At 38.0% G+C, this 8283-nt stretch overlaps 1 protein-coding gene across 5 annotated transcripts in view; it reads right to left on the bottom strand.

Annotated features, from left to right (window-relative positions):
- The window catches only part of tox2 (TOX high mobility group box family member 2), a 108103-nt gene that overhangs the window by 35205 nt on the left and 64615 nt on the right, over window positions 1–8283 (bottom strand). The gene's annotated exons all lie outside the window — the stretch shown is intronic.

The following is an 8283-nucleotide window of genomic DNA, read 5'->3' as shown; positions in this document are numbered from 1 at the left end:
TGTGTGTGTGTGTGTGTGGGTGGGGGGGGGGCGCTCTGCCATGAGGAAGTTCGGCTTAAAAACCCATCCCAGAAGAGGCGTTTCTGCTCCCAAAAGGCGTTTCTGGTCCCCACCTGTCGTTTTGCTCCTCAGCATGGCTTCCTAAAAATGCTGCAGGATTTCTCAAACATGCATGAATGAGTCAAAGCAAGGCTTTGGGCATGTTTTTATGAGAGTATAACATTATAAAATGATATAAAACTCAAAAAAGTTGATTTTACATGATGTTGCCCCTTTAAGAAAACTGGTGTGGTGGATTTAGAACAGCAGAAAGTAATGCAATAATAATAGAACTAAAACTATTGTCTGCATTTACTCCGAAAGGGCCTCTGCCATGTTGATCGCATCAATGTCAGAAAGAGCATCAAATCTGGAGATGCACATGTTGGTGATGATGACAGAACATCAGTAAGTCAAGGTAAAACAAACAAACTCAAATTGTTAAATTGAAAATACAATAAATATTTGGTGTCAAACTTAATTCGTAGCTTGGGTGTAAAAAGTGGGAAAAAAACAAATCTCAGATTTGAATATTGTAAGGTTTTTCCTGTATTCAATTTGTTTTAGAAAGGAATCAAAACAAAACTCACTGACTTTTAAACTTTTGCACATATTTTGCACATCACTTGGCTGTACAGGTTAGCAATTTGCTGATAAGAAAACATGAATAAGAATTATAATAAAATGTATTCACATAAGCACATTTAAAAATGAATGACCGATCTCTGCAACAAATGTTGAACACTTTTGGTAAAAACTTAAACTATTCTGAATAAACAAATAAAGATAATTGTGTGCTTGGATATTATTACAAAATTGCTTTATTAGATGAAATTCTTAGGTGGGAAAGGGGATTGTTTTTCCACCTAAACTGACAAAAAACAAATAATGTTTTACTCAAATTATTATTATTATTATTATTATTATTATTATTATTATTATTATTAGTTTTTTAATCTGTTTGACATACTGTCTCTTACATATATTTTAGATTTAAACATCAAATGCCTACTTTTGGAACAAAACCTGGAGCTCAGATGTCAGTAAAGATGTCTGATGCTCAGTACATGCGTGTGCTGCTTCTCAAGCATATAAAGCCCAATCAAATCAGAGTCCTACACACAAGAAGAAGAAAAGAAAAATAGCAAGGAAATTCAACAGGGAATGAAAAGCAATTTTGTCTGAGACGATCCAACTTGACTCCGATTGTAATGACTGAGTCAAATTAATCATCACAAATAATATTCTGGTGTCAGCCATTCAAGGGTTTTTTAATAGAATTTTTATGATTCATGTCTAGCAGTATACATCAAACAGTCAGTTCTGCAACATTTCTGAAATCAATTCAATATCATCTTTGTGTAGGCTGTCATCCTCGGCAGCAGAGTGGTCATTTATCTCTCAAACAGATACTTTTAGAAAATAAAGGGGCACAGAGAGATGGAGGAAAGGAGAAGGGATGCAGGGTCCATTTTTTTCTTGTTTCTTTTAACCTTGTTTCAGTAAAAAAATGTGAGCAAAAAGGCTACTTTTGTCTTCATTTTTTATTAATATTATTATGAATTCTAGATTTGTTAAGCCATGAAAAAAGATTTTAATACGACACAAAACATTTCAGCTGCTTGGAATTAAAAGCACAAGAATATCTTACAGCAAACAAACTTCAATCAACATCAGAAATAATAAATGTGAATTAAAACATCTAATAATTATGTTTGCTAAAAGTTGAAGTGAAAGCAGCCTCAAGTACTCAGATAAGCTACTTATTTCATTTAAAATCTTGTTTCCCCACTTTTCAGCAGGTTTAAAACACACTTAATTTTTTTACGTGAATGATGGAATAAATTCAGAATAATTTTTATGAAGTTATTATGTCCACTCTAACAAACAATTATAACAGCCTAGAAGCAAATCTTTGCAAAAACAGGAAGTAGTCACATCGATTTTGCCAAATGTTAAACAACATAATAAAACATTGAAAAGAGAAGTGTTAATTCCTTAACTTGATTTACTTTTTCCGAACATAGCCTGAGAGCAAGCTGCTATTCATTTTCTGGGCTGTCCTTTGAAGACAGATGTTTTTGTAAACCTTTGGGGACGGTGGTATTGTGTGCTCTAATGGACAAGAAAACGAACATTTCCTGAGATTCAATTCCCCTCATAATTGTTGGAAGGAAACGAAGTTGTCTGCTGTAAACACTGGCGGCATTGTGCGAGGTGAGTCCCTGTGCGTGTCCCTTTAAGCCATCGCGTACTAAACTTAGTTTGTGAAAAGACCCCTGTGTAATCTAAAGAATGTCATGTTGAGTCATCACGTGGCGTGTTCATCAATCTGCTGCTTCCTCTGACTTTATCAATAAACATTTAGGCTACAGAAACATTTTCCCCGGTACCCTTCCACTGCATTTGATTGTGCGAAGGGACAAGGCTGGGGATATGTCATGTGTTAGATTGCTGTGACGGCTCATCCAGCGCCCTTGATGATAAAATGTAAATACCAAGGACATTCCCAGTTGGATTGTGGCAAGATAAATTATTCATATGCCACTGTTCAGAATGAAATTGCAAGTACAGAACTGCATGGCTTATGTATACTCTCCTTTAAAAGTAAAATGCAAAGAAAAGGCAATGCATTTGATGGATCGTATAGATCAGCAGTCAACATAGCATGAACATGTTTTTTTTAAAGAAATATTTTTTTTCTTTATGTATTTCCTGGTACTTGACATTGCTTTATGTTTAAGTCCAAACCTCTTCAGATAGCTTCAAAAAGCAAACACGTAATTTTAGCACAAACGATTTTTCATTAACCTTGTCCGCTCTACACAGCACACTATGGGGAACTTTCATTTTCCTCTCCCAACACACAGTATGCTGTCTGCACAGTTAACAAAACACAATCTGTAACATTTTTAATTAAGAGACAGATCTCTCCACTGCAAGTGTTGCATACCAGCACACCTTTCATTTCGAGAGAAACAGATGAATAGACAGTTGGTCTGGGAATGAGAGAGAGGGAGAGTGAGAGAGAGAGTGAGAGAACGAAAGAGAGAGATAGAGAGAGAGAAAAAAAAACATTGATTGGGGAGCGTTCCAGCTTGTCTTTTACTTGGCACAGAACTCCAACTCCTTCTGTAACACTGCCTGAGTACTCAAGGCCTTCTGGAGATGATATTGACTGTGTCTAATGGCTCATTATCTGTATATTCTTCTTCTTATTAGATTATTGCTGTGGTGCCTGTAGAAATCAGGATTTGAAACATCATTTTGCACATATTAAATCATATATCCATTCTAAAAATGTTCTGCTGTCAAATAAAATTAATTTGCGCAGTAAAAAGCTGCATGCCTCTTCGTCTAAGTCTGCCTTTTGGTATGCTGTTGCTGTTCTGTGACCTGTAAACTGAATGTTCTCTTCATCTATTTTATTTTATTTTTTCCTTCGTTTTCAGTCCAAGCTATTTTTCTTAGATCTGCGGTATAAATTTGTGTTGATGCAGAATAAATTCTTAACAAATAAAGTTTCAGTTGTTGACTTGTTCCACATAAAACAAGCATAAATACAGCATTACTTTTTAACTGATGAGCCACAAAGTTGATATTTATTCTAGTGAGACATAAACACCACAATAAGCAGATTCAGCTCGTCGTGTTTGGAGTTCTCCGAAGTCTACGTTGCTCTCAGGGAGAGGGTCCCAGTGGCTCGAAAGCAGAGGCTGACATATCTGTCTTACCGCTAATGTGCACTTATCTGCTTATTGGAGTGCTTTGTCACAGAAGTGATTTATGCTTAAAATCTCCTGAACAACACCACCGCTTCCATCACCTTCGACATTCCTCGTTCCAACACCTTCACATGTACACCCTGCAGCCCTCTGCACACACACGCCTTGTTATCTCTCCTTTTCATGCAGTTTAGTTTGCAAAAAAAAAAGTGGATTTATCTTTGGGATGAATTTAAGTGCATCATCTATTTTTATTTATTTTCCCGTTGCTTTCTCCCTGAGGAAGATTTTACTGCACGTTTATGAATGATCCTGTTTACTTGTGCGCACAGCAGCTCTTGCTCAGCGTAACTCAGCGAAGGCAAATAGTTCTTGCCCGACTATAAAGTTCGCTGACTTTCAAATGCCTAATCTAACCAGCATGAGCTCTTTGCTAGCTGTTTTTCTTACTCTCTTTTTTTCATCTTCTTTCTTTATCTCTCCATCCTTTCTTCCTGTCATCTCAGGCTTAATTAAAGCCATAGCTGTTCTTCTGCTACAATATCATGTCAGAGGGTATCAACACACCACAGAGCCCTCACTGTCAGAGCTCAAAGAACAGGAGGGGGGGCAGACTGGAGAAGATCCAGTTACAGTTACCCTACACCTCCACTTTTCTCCTCCTCCCATGGTTGGCCCAACTGGCTCTGTCTCTTCTAAATCCAAGAGTTCTGGTCCCGGCTCAGCATCCACCCTGAACCCAATTATGCCTCCTCTGTTGACCATCCTTCTGTCATCATCTCTCTCGCAAATGGCCAAATTGTAATTTTTATCTATCGCTATTTTGCTTTTAGAAAACCGTACAGGTAACGCTGGGGATTAGGACGGCGAGCTCATGATTTCTGCTCAGCAAATGAGCAGAATGATACATCAGGACTGGGGAAGAAAGACCGAGAGGTGGGGAAAACTCTTTGATGAAAATAAAGCCCAGCAAGAGGGAAAATATGGAGGAAATGAAGAGTATAATTGCTATCAAAAGATGTAAATGGCCCCATTCACCCCAGATACTCAGCTGATTACTAACTAACCTTCCATTGACTAAAACCAGCCTTTCTAATTGCATGTAGCCCCCCCACCACCACCTTTTTCTTTTATGTTTCTTTTCCTTCTTCTCCCTCATGTATCCTGTTCCCAGTCCTCGTCTCACTTGTCAGTCGGGGTCAGGAGGTCATCTCTGTCTGATCGCGCGTCAGAACAGATTACAATCAGAGCTTTTGTGCCATGTCATATTTCATTATGCATTTGACTCATCTTGCAGGTCCAAGGGTCAGTGATTTGATTGGATGACAGAAATGATATAATTTGTGTTTAACCCTGGGCTGTATGAGGTTCTGAGTGGTGTACTAATGCATTTTCCAAAAGACGGGGCAGGCCCTCTCCACAAGCGACTAATTTGAAGTGGCACACCGCAGAGTTGAAGGAGAGCCAGCACTATTGCACAACATGCTGAGGTTATAAGGGAGGCTTTATCAAATAATAAACACAGCCTCTCTTGTACCCCACTGTTCCTATCTGTTTCTTCAATGCTCTCATTCAAAGTCTGCAAACTGATGGAAGGAGGTTGAAGTTTAGCCGTCCTCTGTGACTAATTTACCACCTTGTTATCGCTTCTTTGACCACATTCCACTTTCTGTCAAATCACTAAGAGAAACTCGAATAGATGTCTAAAATTGTACAAACAGACGTTTACTCAGGTAAGGTGTCGACAGACATGAGTTCAGGATGTTGTGGTGGCGAGGGTATGTAGGTGTATCATTAAAAAAAACGATCCCCAGTTATGCAGTTGTAAAACAAACCGTGGCTGCAAAAGAGACATAGCTCAGGTTTCCCAATAATCATCTGGAGTTGTTGTGATGCTGATACTGCTGAGGCTAGTGGGGGGAGGGGAGGAGGTGTGGAGGGAGGGGAGGGAGGGAGGGAGGATGGAGTGGAAAACGAAGAGGAAAGAGCAGAAAATAAGGGGGGAGGGGAAAAGAGATAAATCTAACATTTCAAATGAAGACCATAATCAAACTTATTGCCTGACAGAGTGAATTTAGAATTATAATGTTGCTCGGGCAGAAATGGAGAATTATTTTCCCTCCGTCTCCTCCTGTTGGGGGAGCAGCCGTGTCTGCTGAGCCTTTTTTAACTTTGCTCGTCGTTACGCCATGGCTTGTTCTGCAGTTCTAAACAACAGTCACTGTTGTTGCTGATTTATGACGACCGGAAACTCAACAAGGTCAACAAAGGGCTGCCAGTGAACAGTTGTTCTTTTTTTTTAATCATTTAATTTTTGTCTGCGCCCACTGTCAGGAATTATCATTATCGTGTGGACAATTGTGCTAGCATGTGTGAACTACAGAACTGGTCATTGTTATATGTAGAGGAAAATAGACACAAAGGGGAGAATAAAGAGGAGGTGGATTCATAACGAATGACTCTCACAATGTTGAAAATAACAAAAGGAGCGCTGATGGTGCAGTCATCCAAACAAATGTGCATTATTCTGGGAATTGTTAGGATCCTGTCACCCTCAAATAACTCTGCTGCTAACTCTTCACCAGGAGAAAAAGCTTGTAATAGAATATGTGGCAGGAAAAAAATGGACACTATATATGTATTATGTGTCCACTTTTGGAATGTAATCAATGTGATTGATGTATTTCTGTATAGCAGCTCTTAAAAAAGCTTTTATAAATGTTTCTTTTATATGTGTGTGTGTGTGTGTTTTATTTATATACTGTAAGAGACTGTGTGCTCTGTGTCCATGTGTGTCTGTGATGTCAACATGTCTTATGTGCTTGTATCCGAGTCAATGAGGCTGCGTGTCGGAGGCTGGCACAGCTGGTAGGAGCAGGAGACTAACATCTGGACCCTCGTACTCTTGGTGCCATTGTTAATAAGAGGCTGGTTGTGAGTGGAGGGGAGTGGAGGAGACAGCTCTTGAGTGTCAATGAACCTCCCTGTCTGCCACTATAGGTCTGTGCTGCAACTTGTACTGTATGCAACACAAAAGTGTCCCCAAAAGGACCTTGAGCAGTGAGTGAGCTGTTCAATTTAATAATAAGACTGCTTTTGTTAATATTACTCTTTCTAATATTATTATTACTGTGCCGTTAGATCAGTCGCATTCAGTCAGCTTGTCTATGGCTTACTTTGACTGATTTTCATGGTCTCCAGAGGTTTGTTTTCTGCCATGATGCCACAAGGGACTGAAATGACTGATTCTAGCATAATATTAGTCAAAGTATCTATTAAAATAAGTGCAAACCATCACAACACCCTTACAATAAAACTTACATCTATGGTGCTGCTTATTAGATTAAAACTGGGATTGTTTTTGCAAGTGATATGTAGATTTGAGGTGTTTAGGCTCATATTCAATCATGAAAAAAAAATAATTCCACCTTGTGTCAGCAGCAGCTTTTTTTAGTTATACTGGTAGAAGGCAGCAATAGTAAAATGTTTCATTTTGTCATTAGTTTTAAATGAAAAACCACTCAATGTGTAATTAATATTCTTATTAAAGTAAACTTTCTTTAAAATAATTACTTGGTGAAAAAAAAAAAAACAGTTGATCCAGAATGGGTTATCCTCACAATTATTGTCAACTGGAGCTTAAAATCTGTAAAAACCTTTAATCGTTTGTTTATGAATCATTTAAGTCAAAAATGGTATTTGTGCTATAATAATCTATTGGTCTTCAGGGTTCCATTAAAGACATTTATAACCCCAATAATCATTTAACTTTTAATTTTTATTTTTCATTGCAAAATCGAAGCGCATTACCACTAAACGAAATATACTCAGTTTAAGTGCCTAACTCATCTATAAATGATAAATCACGTTCAAATGTTACTTATAACAGGCAACAATTTGTTAATCGGGACAGTTACCAAAAGAATTTGTCCACAAATAAAAAATATACACAAATCTTATGGTAAATCTGTGTTTTTATTAAATGAGAGTTTGTTGGTTTAAAAGCAACTCATAAATATATTTTACTGTAAAACTGTAAAACTGGCTGCCCCCAGGCTTCCTCTGCTGTGTGCTATTTAACTGGTTCATTAAAAGAACGTGTATCACATCGTTTTAACTATATCTGAGCTGAGGAAACACGTCAACATGGATTGTCAGCTCTGGGCATTTTTTCACACCTTGAAAATACCATGTTAATAATTGAAGAAGTATTTTGCTAACGAATTGTGGTTTATTGCAACATTTTTTCCCCTCTCTAATGGCCCGCGGCTTTTTTCCACAGCCATTAAGAAAATAACAATTCAAGGACAAGTTTAAAAGTTTCCTTTTGAAACCGACTACAACTCTCTGATATTTGTATATTTTGTGTCTTTTAGAAATGTAGCATGAGTACAAGACCGAGCGTTTGGTCTCTGATCATTTCATGCTGTGGGTCGAAAAGGTTTGCACAAACACATTAAGGTTGCCATTAGTTTCATCTGATCACCTAGGGCAACAACGGTGTGTGTGTGTGTGGGGG

The sequence above is a fragment of the Austrofundulus limnaeus genome, unplaced genomic scaffold, assembly GCF_001266775.1.
Source record: "Austrofundulus limnaeus strain Quisiro unplaced genomic scaffold, Austrofundulus_limnaeus-1.0 Scaffold51, whole genome shotgun sequence".
Taxonomy (NCBI): Eukaryota; Metazoa; Chordata; class Actinopteri; order Cyprinodontiformes; family Rivulidae; genus Austrofundulus; species Austrofundulus limnaeus.
Note: the sequence above shows the minus strand (reverse complement) of the source record. Positions and strands in the feature narration are given on the sequence as shown.